At 40.7% G+C, this 18,156-nt stretch overlaps 1 protein-coding gene across 3 annotated transcripts in view; it reads left to right on the forward strand.

The window, feature by feature from the left end:
- Window positions 1-18,156, forward strand: part of KLHL13 (kelch like family member 13) — a 200,694-nt gene that overhangs the window by 35,048 nt on the left and 147,490 nt on the right. The gene's annotated exons all lie outside the window — the stretch shown is intronic.

Here is an 18,156-nt window from a genome sequence, read left to right on the forward strand (position 1 = left end):
GTCTTTATCTAATGCACAATTTAGTCTTTTTAAAAAAAATTTGTTCACAAACTTATACAACCATTACCACTACTTACAGAACATTTTCATCAAAAGAAACCTTGTATCCATTAGCAGACGCTTCACAGCACTGCCCCCCCATCATTGGCAACCCCCTGCTGTCTCTGTGGATTTGCTTATTCTGAACATTCCATATAAAATAGAAGCATACAATATATGGCGTATTTTGTCTAGCTTCTTTCACTTAGGACAATGATTTCAGGGTTCCTTCATGTTCTCTAACATGTATCAGTAGTTAAGTCCTTCTATGACCGAATAGCATTTTATTGGATAGATATTATAAAAATTTTTGTATATGCATCCTTTGATGGATAGTTGACTTGTTTCTGCTTTTTAGTTTGTATGAAGAATGCTGCTACGAATGTTCATGTGCACAAGTTTACGTGGCGTGTTGCCTTCCTATTTTTAATAACTTCATAGTAACCCATCATGTGGCTGCTCTGTAGTTTATCTAAATTTGTCTCCTACTCAGGGTATTTGGATTAGGTATAAGCACTGTAATTAAATCTCTCGCAAACTGTCTTGCATGTCCATTTCTGTGCAGCTTTGTGAGACAACATTGTAAAGCAGGGGAATTACCACATCAAATGATATGTGTAATTTTTCATTTTGATTAATATATTGCCTCATTGCCTCCTGGAGGCATCAATTGAGTCTTCCACATATCTGTTCCCTTGCAGTGTTTTCTGTTATCTTTTTAATCTCCCCCGCATTTGTAATGTTCACTTTCATTCCTAATATTTGATGCTGACTCTTTTTGCCCGAGGTTTGGCCCTGTGACTAGGCTATCCGCCCCTGTTGCCCAATACCCCAACTCTGATTTTCTTGATTTGTATTTTGTTTTCCATTTCATTTATTTGCGCTCTTTATTATTTCTATACGTTTTGAAATTTTATTATGTCAGAGTTTGTTCTAGCTTATTATGTTGGATGCCTAGTCTATCTATTTTTTTTGGCCTTTCTTATTTAATGTAAGTGCTTAATGTAAGCTTTCCTTTAAGCTTTGCTTTACCTGCACCTCACAAGTTTTGCTATGTTGTGTTTGTTATTTTTACATTTTAAGCATTTTCTAATTTCTTTTGTGATTTCTTCTTTGACCCTAGGTGTAATTTAGGAGTGTTTCTTGATATCCAAACTTGGATGGCTTTAGTTATCACTTAGTAATTTTTAGCATAATTTTATAGTGAATATAGAATATACTTTTTAAAAAAGATTTATTTATTTGAGAGCGAAAGACAGAGTACACTAGCGGGCAGAGGGAGAGAGAGAGAGAGTCTCAAGCAGACTCCTTGCTGAATGCAGAGCCTGTCTTAGGGCTCAATCTCACAACCCTGAGATCAGGACTTGAGCTAAAACTAAGAGTTGGGTGCTTAACGAACTGTGCCACCCCGAGAATATACTTTGATTTTCAGTCTTTTTGATATTTGTTGAGACTTACTTTATGGCCTGGTATGTGATCAGTTTTTTGAAAATATTCTGTGTATGTGCTTGTGAAAACAAGTTATTTTCTCCATTTGATGAAATAATGTTCTATGTATACTTAATAGATTAAACTCAATAATTGAATTCGAAGTATGTGTAACCTTACCAGATTATTTTTGTCTGCTTCTTTTGCCTGCAGTTACTGAGAGAAGTGGTTTAAAATATTCTCGGGGTGCCTGGGTGGCTCAGATGGGTAAGCATCTGCCTTCGGCTCAGGTCATGATCTCCAGGTCCTGGGATCAAGCCCCACGTCAGGCTTCTAGCTCATTGGGGAATCTGCTTCTCTCTTTGCCTCTCCCCCTGCTTGTGCTCTCTCTGCCCCTCTGTCTCCCAAATGAGTAAATAAGATCTTTAAAAAATTCTAATCTGTGAAATTTTCAGTTTCTTAGTATTGTTCACCCATTTTTTAATATATGTTTCAAAGCTGTATATTTAATGGCATAAAAGTTTAGAATTGTTTCGCCTTTCTTGTAAATTGAAACTTCTCTCCTGATGTGGTCAGGAGGAGAAAGAATCCTATATCCCTCTGGCATTTTTCTTCTCCTTTTTACCCCAGGAACATCCTCCCTACACATACTTGACTGTGGGAATAACAGTAGACCACTGGAAATTCAACTCTATCTGTTGGGAAAAGCAACCATGTTATTTGTAATTCAGTTCCCCCCCCCCCAATATGGCATGTAACCATAGAAAGTCCTAGAAGAATGAAGGAAGAAATTCTGAAGGTTGGGAGAAAGGGTGTTTGGAAACCAATGGCTTAAACTTCTTAACTAATAATACTTTGTTGACTCCTTATATCCAGTAAAGATTTTTACTCACTTCTACCAGCTGTCGGTACCCATTTGTCTTCCTTGCTGATAGTTTTCATGTTTGCCTATTTCTCTTCCACCTCCTGTGTATTTGTCAGGGAGGTCATCTAGTTTCAAAGCTGGAAGGGACCTCAGATCTTTTTCGCTGTCTTTTCTCACCCCAAAGACACTTGATGGAAGAAGCTCAGCTCCTTATAGGTGAATTATGTTTTTCAGAGTTAGACCTTGTAGCAGAGTGGAGATGAGAAACAAAGTCCCATTCCTGATTTCCTTGTCTTACATTTCCTAATTTTTTCCCCACTTGAAGTTCTCAGAATAGTTGAGACTGAGCAACCCGCTCAATTACTGGAATGTTCTACCTATATAAGCTGCTGTAAACGATTTCTTCTTTGGACTGTCTTGGGTACAGAGGACACTATGACCTCAGCTGAAATGTGGATACTACTGAAAGATTTGCTTGTTAGAGTAAAAATCTCAACCGTCAGCTCTTTTCAGTTTCACCACTCCTTTTTTTTTTTTTTAAAGATTTTATTTATTTATTTGACAGAGAGAGATCACAAGTAGGCAGAGAGGCAGGCAGAGAGGGAGGGGGAAGCAGGCTCCCTGCTGAGCAGAGAGCCCGATGCGGGGCTCGATCCCAGGACCCTGGGAACTAAAGGCAGAGGCTTTAACCCACTGAGCTATCCAGGTGCCCCCAGTTTCTCCACTCTTGGAGACTGGGAACAAACTGATTTCTAGAGGGTCCAGAACCTCTTCACTTGCATATTTCTGAGTCTGACCTGGCAGCAGATGTTCCTACATATTTCCCTGAGTGCAGTAAGCTTGTTGGCTTCATCTCAATGTGGCGGTTCCACTACACGGGTTTTAATGGTTGGCTTTTTCTTGAGTTACACAACTGCCAGCACCTACCCCATGGATGTTCTCACTCCTTGGGATTATGCCACTGGTTGGTAGTACGATCTTGTGGGGCCAGATGGACTTCTCTTTGTGGTGAGTTCCCTATGTCCTTCAGGCTGGTTATGGAATTGATGACAGTGACACACATCTTCCACTGGTGATTTTATAAGAATTTCTCAAGTTGTAAACATCACCAGCTCTTTACCCATAAGTATATGTGTTTGAAGGCTGGACTCTAGTAAATCTGTATATATTTTTTTAAATTTTACTGCCCCCCCCGCTCACGACATAGAAGTTGGTGAAGGTGTCTGTGGGTTTGTGTAGCTGGTTCCCTTTCTTTGCTTTTTTCCTCCTGTCCCACCATATACACGTTTACTTTTCTTGGTCTGAGCTTCCCTTTACTTTCTAGAGGGTTGCTGCGTGTGTTGAGAGTTGCCGATGGAAGGCACTACAACGGTGAACAGTATGACAGAAGATAATACCTTGAGAACTACTGTGTATGCTCTTTGGATTAGAGGATTGTTTCCATGGTCTGTGTTAACTTTAGAAATAACACTGTCACATGTGTTACCAACAAAAATGGGTTCATTCAAGGATAGCAGAGAATTACAATTTGGGATGAGCAAACTGAAGCAAAACTATAGGCAAGTCTGGAGAACAAAGGAAAAGAATGCTCTTTTACAGAAGGAAGGGAAGTGTTGGGGGCAGGGGCTGTTAGAAACAAAAAGTCTATTGGAGTAAATGGTGTGTTCAAGGTGTAGTGGCTTTTCATTGACTGAGCTGTGACAATCTCTCACTGACTCTGCTGTGGTGGTGGGGGGGGGGACCTCTCTTCTTCATTTTGGGGTAGTAAAGTAGCTAAAGTAGTATCAGCTTGTAAGGCAGGTCTCTTCCTTTTGGTCTGCAATTGACCACCACGCGTAGGGCACGAGAGCTCCCCCTTCTGGCCTCCTGGCTCCTTTCTAAATGAGGTTGCCTTTTATTAAGTTTCACATCTATGAGGCTTTTAGTTTGAGTATCTCCAATCCTTGCTCCTCTCCCAAGTTCAAAACACTATAGTTCATCTTCCTGTGTCCTTAGAGCTTTTTGTTAGTGATGAGGACGGATTTCAGTCTGGACAATCTGTAGAAGTTAACTAGGTATTCTGGGGGAGGGAGGGGCTTTCCAGGGTTGAGTGAACCCTCTAAGGGAGGTAAAACACGAACCAGAGCTAGGCACTCTGTGTGCTGGCAGTGGAGAGGGATGAGAATTAGCAAGTGACCAGGTCCTCCCTAATCTCCAAAGAGATTAGTTTTTATACTGAGGAACCATTGCGATATTTGTCAGCAGAGAGGTGACCTCAGAGTCGCCTTTTAGCCATATTAGGCTGTAGCTTGTAGAGGTAACCGAAGGAGGGCAAGTCCTGAGATTAATCAGGAGATGAGTTAGAAGGCTGATAGAGTAATTCAAGCTAAAATAACGTGTCTGAACTAAGATCTCATAGAAAGGAGAGAGAGGAAGAAGGATGGGTTTGAAAGACAGTAGAAGGCTTTGCAGCTTGAATGGATGAAGGATTGAGAATGTGGGGAAGGAATAAAGGGCAAAGCCCCAGGTTTCTGGGTTGCACTGACTTGGTCAAGGACCCGACATTCCCAGAGGCATAGAAAACGACAGGAGTGGGGGAGGCAAAAAGCCAATCACGTAGGCAGGGTGATGAGTTCAGTCAGAACTCACTAAAATGAAGATGCTCCCGTTCCGCCTCTGTGATCTAGGAGGCAGGTGGCTGTGTGGTTCTGGATCTCAGAAGAGGTCTTGGCTTAAAATAAAAGAATTTTACGTTACATGTCTTTGACCACAATGACAAATAATTTTAAAATAACATAAATGTTGCAAAGTTTTTAGTTTAGAAATTACCTGCAAACGGGTGGTAGTTGAGGCCAGGGAGTGCATGAGATTCTTGGCTCTTAGGTGCGCTCATAAAGTGAGAAGGACAGAAGTAAGTGAACCACCAGCATTGTAGATAGAACTGGGCAGAGAAGAAGAGATCTAAAATTGTGCCGTCAGGAAAATCAGGAAACCAAGCCCGCGTGGATTTAGAACATGGTGGAAGAGATGTTTAATATTTAATCTAAAAAGGAGTCTTCCATGCCACACTCCAGCGATGCCAGGTCAGGAAGGAACGAACATGGTCAGTGGATTTAGCTACTACAGCCTGTTAGTGACTTTGGTGGGTGAGAGCAGTTGCCTGTAATACATTCGTTTGCAATTATGTTTTTACCCAGTCTTCTCCACTGGAGACATCTTTATGTAGTCCACAGTACCTGACACATAGTAAGCACTCAATAGTTGATGCATTAATAAATTGGAATGTGATCATCCTTACGATCAAGAGAAATCCTGATTGAAATCTGGGTCTGCTCTGCTGAAAGTTTGGTGTTTGGTGGGTAGAGTAATAGTCTATTAGATTCTGCTTCTGTGTCACACGATATTTGTGGATAAACTCTTGAAAATTCTTAGTTAAAATAGCTAAGACAGTTTCTCACTTTGTTTTTCTTTGCGCATCAGGGGATTTTAGCATCCAAGATGATTGATACTTCTGCTTTATTTTGCAAGTTTTTCTCTTTTGTTTCTTCCTCCTTGATGTGTTGAAACCTCACTTTCTGTTGAGAAGGCTTGTACCTTATTTAAAAAGAGCAGCATAGGAAGGGAACGTTGGGTTGTGTTGTAGGAGTCAGGTTATTTTGAAATGAACTCTGACTCTTTAAAAGGTACTGCAGCGTAACAAACTAGCATCAATTGCAATATAAATCATTCACAATTTAGGTTTATCTGTGAGTTTAAAAGAGCCTTTGAACATTTCATAATTGGATAATTTGTTTGTATTACATGGCCTTAGTCATTTGGGCTTCTGGAATATTATCATTTGTTAGAACCTAGTGGGAGTTTGTATAGCTTCCCTTAAATAAAACTTTTTTTTTTTTAAAGGAAATGGCTCCCTCTGTAGTAGTAGCACTGGGGAGAAGGACTGGGAGGAGGGAGGTGTGGAGTAGTATGTAGGGAAAGGGGGGTGTTAAGATGAATTTTCTATGTCAATTTGGCTATTCGCCTACACATTCTACATGTTTCTTTGGAGGTATTTTTAGATGAGTTGAACATTTAAATCAGTATGCTTTACTGTGTAAAGCAGGTTACCCTCCATAGAGTGAGTGGGACTTATCCGATTATTTGAAGGACTTAAGAGAAAAAGACTGATCCACCCCAAAGAAAGAATTCTGTCAACCACCTGACTACCTTTGGACTCAAGCTTCAACATCAGCTTGCCAGCCTCCACAGTGGTGTGAACCAATTCCTTAAAATCTGTCTTCCCCCCTCCCCCATGCATGTGTGTGTGTGTGTGTGTGTGTGTGTGCGCGCGCGCGCGCATGCATGTTTTATATTTAAATATATAGGGGTGCCTGGCTGGCTCTGTTTGTTGGTAGAGCATGTGACTCTTGATCTTGGAGTTGTGAGCTCAAGCCACAGATTGGGTATAGACCTTACTTATAAAATTATATATACATATATATATATATATATATTTAATATTTCGTGTGTGTGTGTGTGTGTCTGTGTCTGTGTATACTCTTACTGCTCCTTTTTCTCTGGAGAACCCTCACTAGTGCTAGGGAAATCACAGTTTTGCTTCATTATTTTAAATACTTTTGCTTTCCATGTCTATCTCTGTGTCTCCTCTTGGTTTGGTTGCTTTCTGGAAACGCGAGACATACTTGATCACAGATGCAGGTCAGTGAACATGCTGGGACTTCCCTGGGCATCGAGTAAGGTACGCGGCTTGCTCTTCGCTGGCTCCCAGCTGAAAGAGCTAGGTCTCTGCTCTTGAGGAGTTTAAGACCGGAAGTGAGCAAACATCTGGGGGATAAGGCCGCTTGGGATGGGTTCTGTAAGAGAAAGCTGCACAGCGTGCAGTAGAAATCAGAAGGGACTGCTGACTTCTGAGGGGCTGCTTGGGGAAGCTTAGAGCTGGTCCTTAAGGATGATGGGGTCTACTTACTGCCTTGGGGTGGAGAAAGTAGGGTCGCACAGGCCCATCCCAGAAAGAGGTAATAGGATGACCGAAGGCCCAGGACTCAGGAAGTAGGCGGCACACTGGGGATAGGGAAAAAATGTGACTCTTGTTTTATAGGAATACTCTCTAGCGAGATATTTTCAGCATGAAATGGACCCTAGAAAAGAGACAGCTTGCCGTTTCCTCCCAGCAGCTATGGGCAGGAACGAATGCAAATGTGCAAATGCTTGTATACACGTGTGCTCAGTTTCTTCCATCGGGGTTGCTCCTGTTAGAGACACCGTGGCCGTGTCCTCTAATCTGGTCTCTTCTGCTATCTGGGACTGACTGAACTTTCCCTCCGGGCTCAGCATCCCTCAAGGGATGGAAGGCAAATGAAGCTTGGGGGTTGGCAGTCCTGCTTCACAGCTGTGCTCGGAGCTTGTCTCACGTTGGCCGGGCTTGCTGCTCCCTGGGAACGTGGATGGGGGGTGGGGGAGCCCTGTAAGGTATTTTGGTTGTTGTTAGTGAGGCATTCTTTGCTCTGAGATGTTTTGTAATAACTCCAGTGAGGTGGAGTGTATGAAAGCACTTCGTAAACTGCAAAGCTCTGAACAGATGCAGTCATTATCATAAGTCTTTTCTTTCTCTCTACAGACAGTGGATGTTATGTTAGTGTCATATTTAAGTTTTTGAGCAGAGGCCTTAACTCTTAACTTTCTGTAATCAAGTATTGGTATGACGGCTTTTTTTTTTTTAAAGGTTTATTTATTTATTTGAGAGAGAGTGTGTGTGTACGCGTGCGCACAGGGCGCACGAGCAATGGGAGGGGGAGAGGAAGAGGGAGAGAGAGAATCCTCAGGCAGACTGTCCGTGGATCCCAGAGCCGGATGCAGGCTTGATCCCAGGACCCTGAGATCATGACCTGAGCTGCAATGAAGAGTCTGATGCTTAACCCACCCAGGTATCCCGTTACTTTCTTTTTTTTAAAGTTACTTTCATTTTCCTGATGGGCCGTTTTGGAACCTCATTCAAAGGATTTAATTAGGAGAGGCTGCTAAAAGAACTCCTTTGTGTCACCTGCCGCAGTCCTGCAGCACGTTTTTTTTTTTTTTAAAGATTTTATTTATTTATTTGATGGATAGAGATCACAAGTAGGTAGAGAGGTAGGCAGAGAGAGAGGAGGAAGCAGGCTCCCCACTGAGCAGAGAGCCCAATGCGGGGCTCAATCCCAGGACCCTGAGATCATGACCTGAGCTGAAGGCAGAGACTTAACCCAACCGTGCCCCCTGTAGCACGTTCTTATTTCGTAATCCCTAAATATGGGTCCACTTGGGTGGACTAATGGATTTGGGTAATCTAAGTCACATAGATTTAAGTTTTAGACACTTTTGATTAAGTTTATTGAGGTGTAATTTACGTGTAGAAAAATATTCTCCCCCTTTAGTGTACAGTTCTGAGTTTTGACAGACGTATAATTGTCACATGACCACCACCACCATGATGAAGATTCAGGACAGTTCTGCGACCACCCAGATTCACCTGCTACGTTGTCAGCGTGTCATCTCACCCTGGCCTCCAGCAAGCACTGATCTGTTCTCTGTCCCTAAACTTTTGCCTTTCCCAGTTAGTCATATAAATGGAATCATACAGTATTTAGTCTTGTGAATCTGGCTCCTTTCCTTTACTTAGCTAACATCTTCAAGACTCGTTCAAATTGTTGCATGGATCAGTAGTCTGTTCCTTTTTACTGCTGAGTGTTATCTTTTGGTGTGAATGTACCACTGTTTATCCATTCACCACTTGGAGGACACGTGGACTGTTTTCAGATTGGGTTGATATCAATAAAGCTGCCATAAACATTCTTGTATAGATTTTTGTGTGAACCTAAGTTTTCTTTTCTTAGGGTAAATATCTTTGGGTAGCCTTGATGGATCATATGACCAATGTATGTTTTAACTTTATAAAAAGATGACTGACTGTTTTTACCACAGTGTATGAGAATTTCAGTTGCTCAGAATCCTTGCCAGCCCCTTGGTATTGTATTTTAAAAAAATGTTTAGCCATTCTGTAGGTAGTAAGATAACTAATTGTATTTTCTTAATAAATGAATTTTTTAATTTAAATTTTTTTTAAAGATTTTGTTCATTTCATTTGACAGAGAGCACAAGCAAGGGGAGCAGCAGGCAGAGGGAGAGGGAGAGGCAGACTCCCCACCAAGCAGGGAGCCGCATGTGGGACTCAATCCCAGGACCCTGAGATCAAGACCTGAACTGAAGGCAAATGCCCAACTGACTGAGCCACCCAGACATGCCTAATGAATGAATTTTGTATGTAAATTATACCCTAGTTGGTGATCATTTTTTGAAAAGTACCTGCAACAAAGTAGGAAAAAGCATTAGTAACTTATAAAAATGACTAAGGACGAATATCTAAGGTAGAAAAGGAAGTCATAAAATTAAAAAGAAAATCACAAACAATAGGTATATGATAGAAATGGTAAATTCACAGAAAAAGATGTGTGACTAGCCAGTAAGTGTAATATGGGCTCACTAAGTATCAGGAAATTCAGTGGGGCTTTTCTTTTCTTTTCTTTTCTTTTTGAAAGGAAATTTAATTCCTTATTCTTCCTGGGAGTCTCAGGTACTATGGGCTTTCAAACAAGTCGACAGTGTCCATAAAAACAATACATATACCCTTCAGAGGCGCTTGGGTGGCTCAGTGGGTTAAGCCTCTGCCTTCGGCTCAGGTCATGATCCCAGGGTGCTGGGATCAAGCCCCGCATCGGGCTCTCTGCTCAGCGGGGAGCCTGCTTCCTCCTCTCTCTCTCTGCCTGCCTCTTTGCCTCCTTGTGATCTCTCTCTCTGTCCAATACTAAAGAAAATCTTAAAAAAAATACATATACCCTTCATTCCATTGACTCTGCTTTGAGGACTGAATTAAATAAAGAGTGTCACGTGTGTGCAAAGATGTAGGACAATGTTAACCTTAAAACTAAAACTGTTATTTTACCAGTAAAAATGGGTCTGTTTAGGAAGAATAGCAGAGGATTGCAATTCAGGACATGTAAACGTGGCAAAACCTTAGGCAAGTCCAGAGAACAGAGGAGAGGAGGTAGTTGAGAGGTGCTCTTATAAACAAAGTGGTCATGAGCGCAAAATGGGTGATCAAAGTATAGTGGCTTCTCACTGGATCAGTCATGGCAGTCTCTCATTGGCTGGGTTCTTGCTAGGGGAGGAGGAAACCTTTATTCCTCCTGCTGGGATAGTAAGGTAGTATTCACTTGGGACTTAGAAGGTCTGTCTCTTCCTGCTGGGGTCTACAACTGAGGAGTGGTAACACATGAGACCTTATCCCTTTTGGCCTCCCGACTTGAGTTCAATGAGGTTTCCCTTTATTAATTTTCACAATAAGAATGTTTATATAATATGACTTGCACGAGGAGTTGTTGAAAGCTCTCTAAATATGTACTAAAGGAGAGAATGGATAAAGAATTACCTAACTGTGTTAATTTGCATGTACCTAATAACTAATGATTTCAAGCACCTTTTCATGGGTTTCTTGCCTACTCCTATGTTTTGGTTAAGTATCAGTTTGGAACTTTTGCTCATTAAAATTAGGTTGTCTTTATTGTCGAATTGTAATTGTTGTTCTTTATTTTATTACTATTTGTAATTCCTGCCCCTCCCCCCTTGTAATTGTTCCTGAAAGATCGTGGCGGCAAATTCTTTATCAGATATGTGGTCTGCAAATAACTTTTCCCTAGTTTGTGGCTTGTCTTTTCATTCTTTTGATAGTATCTTTCTCAGAACAAGAGATTCTAATGTTGATAAAGACCACTTTTTTCAGGTTTTTAAAAAAGATTTATTTATTTATTCATTTTAGCCCCTGATGAGGTATTTTTTTAACATTTATTGTGCTTTTCATGCATAACTATAAGATACCTGCCTATCCTAAGATCCTGAAGATTTTCTTTTGTCTTTTCTTCTAGAAGTTTTATAGCTTTGCATTTTATATTAGCTTGTGATCCATTTTGAGTTAAAGTTTTATTTCCTCGGAATAATTTAATTTGTTTTAACTCAGAGAACAAATATAGTATGGAAGTGTAATTGTAGGACTCATTGTCTCTGGTTGGTATTTTGGAAACATGGCTTTGTCAGTGACTTTCAAGCTCCTTGACCAGCAGTAGGGAATATCGTGACTTAGTTATTCAAAAATATACGTACCTGAAACAAAGGTTTTATGAAAGAAAACTTACCCTGATACCAGTATTTATTCTTACTACATTGTTCCTGCACTTCTGTGTCATTACAAATGCATGTCCTGACCTATTAAAGAGATTTCATATCCCATTAATGGGTCCAGATCAGTGAAAAACACCAGCTTAACTCTTAGAACTTACAACCCTTACCACCTCCACTCATAAACGTAACTTGCTTTTACCATTTTCTTTCTGGTAAGTAATAATCCTACTCAGTTTTTCTCTAAACACAATTTTTGTCACAACTGAAAATACAAAGAATTTACTATAAACGTGGTGATTTTTCTCTGTTATTTTAGTTGTGATAAAATCTTAGTATCTGTTAAAATGGCGATGCTCAGTCCCTGGGGAGCTATAAAATTTTGATGTTTGTGTTTCACTGTCTATCCCTATCTTAGTCAAGGTTGTTTTTTTTTTTTCCTTCTGAGTAACAGAAGTTACCAGTGGGTTAAGGAACGGTTTTATAGGGTGGAGTCCAGGGCAGTGAAATGGCAAATCTCAGTAACATTGCAACTGTTGTAGCATTTGTGTTTTGGACTACACTGGCTTCATTTTTTTAAAAAAGATTTTATTTATTTTAGAGAGAGAGCATGAGTGGGGGGAGGGGCAGAGGGAGAAGCAGGCTACCTGCTGAGCTAGGAGTCTGAGGTGTGACTCAATCCCAGGACTCCGAGATCATGACCTGAGCCAAAGGCAGATGCTTAAGTGACTGAGCCACTCCGGCTCCCCTCCACTGATTTCATTTTGCTTCTTTCTGTGTGATTCCTCCATCACTTTCTCTCTGAAGACTGCCTTTCTCTGATTCTCTTTGCACATGGCTGCCCTGAGACCCTGAGTTTACTTCAAACCAGCCTAGAATTACTCGGCTGCAATGCCCAGAAAAGACCATGTAATTAGTTTGGGGCAGGTTTCACTCATGGTCCAGTTTGCCCAGGTGGGGTGGGACCAGAAAATACAAACCTAGTCTCCTGCTGTGCATAGAAGATATGCAGTTCTCAGAGACTGAGAAGAGTCTCCCCCAAGTTCAGTAAAGCTGATTGGCATACATTTATCTTTTAGTATGTATTTGTGTATTTATTTTAAAGATTTTATTTATTTATTTGACAGAGAGAGAGAGACAGCGAGAGAGGGAACACAAGCAGGGGGAGTGGGAGAGGGAGAAGCAGGCTTCCTACTGAGCAAGGGGCCCTATGCAGGGCTCTATCCCAGGACCCCTGGATCATGACCTGAACCGAAGGCAGACTCTTAACGACTGAGCCCCCCCAGGTGCCCCTTTTAATATGTGTTTAAATTAATTTGGTTTTCAGAATGCAGAAGTTCAGAAAAAGTTTGTAGGGATTAAAAAAAAAAACAAACAAAACTAAAGTAAGTTAGGGATTGCAAAATCAGAAAATTCACAGCGTTATCCAAGAATGACTTTTTATTTCCTTCATTTTTATGTATTTCTTTCATTTTTATGTAATTGAATTTATATAATACATAGAAATTAAGTTGAATGAATTGAGTACAGAGTGCTCTTAATTTTTCTTTAAATTTTTTTAGAGAGAAGGTGTGAGTGGGGGAGGGGTTGGAGGGAGAACATCCTAAGCAGGCTCCAGCGTGGAGCCCAGTTCTGGGCTTGATCTCAAAACCCTGAGTTCATGGCCTGATCTGTAACCAAGAGTCATATGTTCCACCAACTGAGCCACCCAGGTGCCCCTGGGGTACTCGTTATTTTAAAAGATGGCGGTCATTATGGGGCGCCTGGGTGGCTCAGTGGGTTAAGCCGCTGCCTTCGGCTCGGGTCATGATCTCAGGGTGCTAGGATGGAGTCCCGCATTGGGCTCTCTGCTCAGCGGGGAGCCTGCTTCCCTCTGTCTCTCTCTGCCTGCCTCTCCATCTACTTGTGATTTCTCTCTGTCAAATAAATAAATAAATAAAATCTTAAAAAAAAAAAAAAGATGGCGGTCATTAACATATAAAATATCTGTGGGTTCAACAATTGACGGAGTTGGAGCTTAAGGAAAATTGAAATAGAAAATATCAAACATGTATTACAGATTGAAATTGCAATAAGTTTTTTCTCATGGCTTGCATGAAGGCACTTTATTCGAAGCGTTTTCATTTTGATATATTAAAATTCAAAGTCATCTCCAAGTTGGGAGAGGGAGATAGGAGACTAACATTTATTACAATTCTGCTTAGTCAGGCACTTAACATTGTATTATTCTAGTCAGTCCTTAAAACCACCCTTTGAAAAGTAGGCTTTATCATCCCATGGCCAATGAAGAAATTAAATCCTAGGAGAAAGAGGAAATTTGTGACCAGGCTACGATTTAAGCTCAGGTCTTTGTGACTTGAAAGTCTTTTTTCTTTCCATTTTACCATTTAGGAGTAAGAAAGGATTATTGGCAAAACCATTCCAAAGGAGGCTGTAAGTAGGACTATACAGAAACTACCTAGTTTCTTTTCTTTTTTTTTTTTTTTAAGATTTTATTTATTTATTAGAGAGAGACACAGCGAGAGAGGGAACACAAGCAAGGGGAGTGGGTGAGGGAGAATCAGGCTTCCTGCAGGGCAGGGAGCCTGATGTGGCCTAGCTCATTTTCTTGTCTGAGTACTTAAGACTCAGTCTCAGAGTTAAACATGTGGCAACCATTTCTCCAATATCTGGAGCAACAAGAGAGTCCTATCAGTTATCTAATTAATGTTAGTCACTTAAGCACCTTTATTTTTCAGAGATGACCAAAGGGATAAGTCAATATTTAAAAATAGCAGTAGCTTCCTCAGTTTGGAAAAAAAAATTGTCTTTTAACCTTATATTCTAAAGATTAATGCATGCTAAATTGGGAATTGGAGGCAAAGAGGGAAAGCTGACCTTTCTTTTCTCGTCTGAATAAACAGGAAGAGGAAAGCAAAGACTGGCCAAACAGCATAAAGCGGTATTTCCAGTTTTCCTTTTTTTAATGTGAAAAATCAAAAGAAATATATGCTTCAGAAATATTTGTGGAAGACAAATATTTATAACAAAAATGTTTTATGGTGTAGCTAGGTTGAACAAATTTAAATTGGTTGTTATTGATGATATTGAAGAGGCAAAGTTATCCTTCAAATATTCATGATTTTTACCTGTGTGTTAATGAGAGTTTGTTTACCTTTGAATTTATCAGCCTAAATGGTTTTGTCAAGTAAAATGAAAATGAATCACCATTTGGTTTCTTGTAATTTCAGACTCAGACTGAAAAACTTTCAAACCATGGCAAGGGCGTAATTCCTAAAATAACGAATTTTTGTCTTTTGGGTGGTGAACAATATTCATTAAAGTTCTAGCAAAACATAAGAATGTGCTCTCTTTGTAGGTAATCTAATCAGATGTGGTCTCCCTGGTTTTTCACTTAAGATTAATTTGATACGAATTAAATCTAGCTTAATGCTTTATTTATTAAGACTTCGCAGTGACCTTTTTTTTAAAAAAAAGAGAGGGGTAGGGGACATAGATGAGCTCTGATGTTCCAGAATTTATATTGCTGCTATCCTTCAGGACATGAAGAGTAGGAATGAAGATCGTCTAGTTCTTTAATTGTCTGGCCGTTCTTTAGGAACTATGTTTTCTAGTTAAGGGACAAACTAATATAGCATGACATGCTTCAAATGTCAAACATCAGAGTCCAGACCAAACTATTTTCAGCATTTCTGTTCTAAAAGTACCTAATTAAAAGTAACCATGAGTTACTGGCTCAGACATTGGCCCAGGGTTAGGGAGAATGAAGCACACTTAAGAATCAATGGGTTGAACCAAATGTCCTCTTCTCTTCAGCACCCCTAATGTTTTTCTCATTGGTATGCCTAGAGCAGGCAATGGAAACTTCTTAATGACAGAATTTTATTCTTCTCAAGCTAAACCCTCTTGAGCCTCTTCACCTTACATTCTCTCTGACTTCTTGCCCCTCTTTTCTTACTCGCTGAAGTTCAGCACATATACAGGTCAGTCAGTTTACAACTAAACTTCCGCCTCGTGGTGAGCATGTTATGTGGGTCATAGACTTCTTTTTTTTTAAGATTTTATTAATTTGACAGACAGCGAGAGAGGGAACACAAGCGGGGTGGGGGGGTGTGAGAGGGAGAAGCAGGCTCCTTTCTGAGCGGGGAGCCTGATGCGGGTCCAGGACCCTGGGATCATGACCTGAGCTGAAGGCAGATGCCCAACAACTGAGCCACCCAGGTGCCCCTCACAGACTTTATTTAAGGAATTAATCTGTCGGCAAAGTCAGCTTCTTGCCACCCTTTCAGGATTGAAATTCTAACTAGTCTGTCTTAAGACATCCTCTGTCTTAGACACCTAGTTCCCCCTGATGCTCTGGTTGCTGCCGAGTTAGAGCTGGGACCATTGCCAGGGGTCAGTTTTGCATATCCACACTTAATTGTTGGCTTTCTGATAAACTACTTCTCTGCTCTTTCTTTGACTTTTTTGCTTCCAGTTTCTGTTTTGAGTTCTGTTTGCTAAGCTATCCCAGTATCAGTGAAAAAGAACATTTACCTTTTCCTCTTGACCAGATTCAGGACCAGTTCCTGATTTTTTCAGATGTTTGCAAGGCAGTGTATGTGTTCTTATCCATCTTGGACCCCTAAACTCCCCCTGCTTATTTTAGAGAAGCGGGAGGGGAGGAGCAGAGGGAGAGAGAGAGAATCTGAAGCAGGTTCCTTGCCCAGCGTGGAGCTCAATGTGGGGTTCGATCTCACAACCCTGAGATCATGACCTGAGCTGAAACCAAGAGTCGGACACTTAACCAGCCACCCAGGTGTCCCACATCCTGCTTTTAAATAAAAAATTTTAATACTTTCTTAACCAGAAATAATGTTCATAAATAATATAACCTGCCTTTCTGTATAATGCCATGATTGTAAACATAAAAGGCAAGTGTATGTAATGTCTAATAACACAGCATGTGTTCCAGGAGGTGACTGTGAAGGCACAGTTGTACCAGAAGGTGGAATGAAGTAATGGATGTTTGTACCTCCTTCTATAGAGTGGGTTTGCATTTGTGAGAGGTGAGAAGACAATTCTGTATAAGAAGCCAGGAAAATAAAAAATCAGTGATGCACATGAACCATAAAATAAAAATGTTAGGACAACCGAACAGACTTGTTTGTGTATGATAAGAGAAAGAAGGAATTAGCTGAAGTAGAGAAAGCATGCCGGGACAATGATAGGCTGTCAAAATGGGGAAAATGAGGAAGTACGATCATTCTCAGACCTGGGCCATATTTTTAAGTCTAGTGACAAAATCGCTCCCTTTGTTGTGATATGGGACAGGGGACAGAGGGGAGTCCCAGAAAGTGTGTTCTGTATTTTCAAATACTACTGCCTATCAAGGCATATTTTAGGATCTCAGCACTTTAAAAAATCTTGAAGACCGTATCCTTCTTTAGGTGGTGAGGAATAGAGGATGGTTTAAGAAGAGAAATGGTAAAATAAGAAGATACACAGAAGTTGAGCAGTAGATGTCTGTGCACAGAGAAGATGGAAAAACACCAGGCAGCTCCTGGGTGCTTCCCATATGGTCTCTCAGAGCTGAGGTTTTTAGTGTTAGACATTTTTTTTTTTCTTTTAGCGATTTCTTTTTTTTTCTTCAAAGTTCTTATTTATTTGAGAGAGAGCAAAAGCTAGAGAGAGAGAGAGAGGGAGAGCATGAGTGGGGTGAAAGGCAGAGGGAGAAGCAGACTCCCTGCTGAACAGGGAGCCTGATGCGGGGCTCGATCCCTGGTCTCTGGGATCAGCACCTGAACTGAAGACAGACGCTTAATCAACGGAGTCACCCAGGTGCCCCAAAATTTTTTAGAAATTACGTCTAGTATGGGGCACCTGGGTGGCTCCGTCAGTTAAGCATCGTACTCTTGATCTCAATCAGGTCTTGATCTCAGGGTCGTGAGTTCAGGTTCTATGTTGGGCTCCATGCAGGGTGTGGATCCCAATTTTTAAAAATGCATACATATGCCCATATATATGTATATAGCATAATAATAATCTGAAATACTAAAAATAACTTTTGAGAGCCATGTGGTTTATGTGTCTAATGACATTTTGTTTGAAATTTATTAAAAAGAAAGCCATAATCTCTGACATTATTGCAAAAGCTTCATTGTTTTTGCAGTAATGCCACTATTTCCCCAAAACCCTTTTCAGTAATGGGCTGTTGAGAAATGCTTTACTGTAGAGAGCGTAGAGAGAGTACATCATATAATTTTGACACAATGTCTTTGATTCAAACTTCTATCTCCATAAAGACTTTGCCCTGGGGCACCTGGGTGGCTCAGTGGGTTAAAGCCTCTGCCTTCAGCTCAGGTCATGATCTCAGGGTCCAGGGCTCGAGTCCCGCATCGGGCTCTCTGCTCAGTGGGAGCCTGCTTCTCCCTCTCTTTCTGCCTATCTCTCTGCCTACTTGTGATCTCTCTCTGTCAAATAAAGAAATAAAATCTTTAAAAAAAAATCTTAAAAAAAAAGACTTTGCCCTAAATTATTAGGCTTTTCTCTTATTATTTTAAAAAAACATTTTTTTATGTATTTGAGAGAGAGAGAGAGAGGTGGGGGGGGAGTGAGCAGGGGGAAGGGCAGAGGGAAAGAATCTTAAGCAGACTCCTCACTGA

This window comes from Mustela nivalis, assembly GCF_964662115.1.
Source record: "Mustela nivalis genome assembly, chromosome: X".
NCBI classification, from domain to species: domain Eukaryota; kingdom Metazoa; phylum Chordata; class Mammalia; order Carnivora; family Mustelidae; genus Mustela; species Mustela nivalis.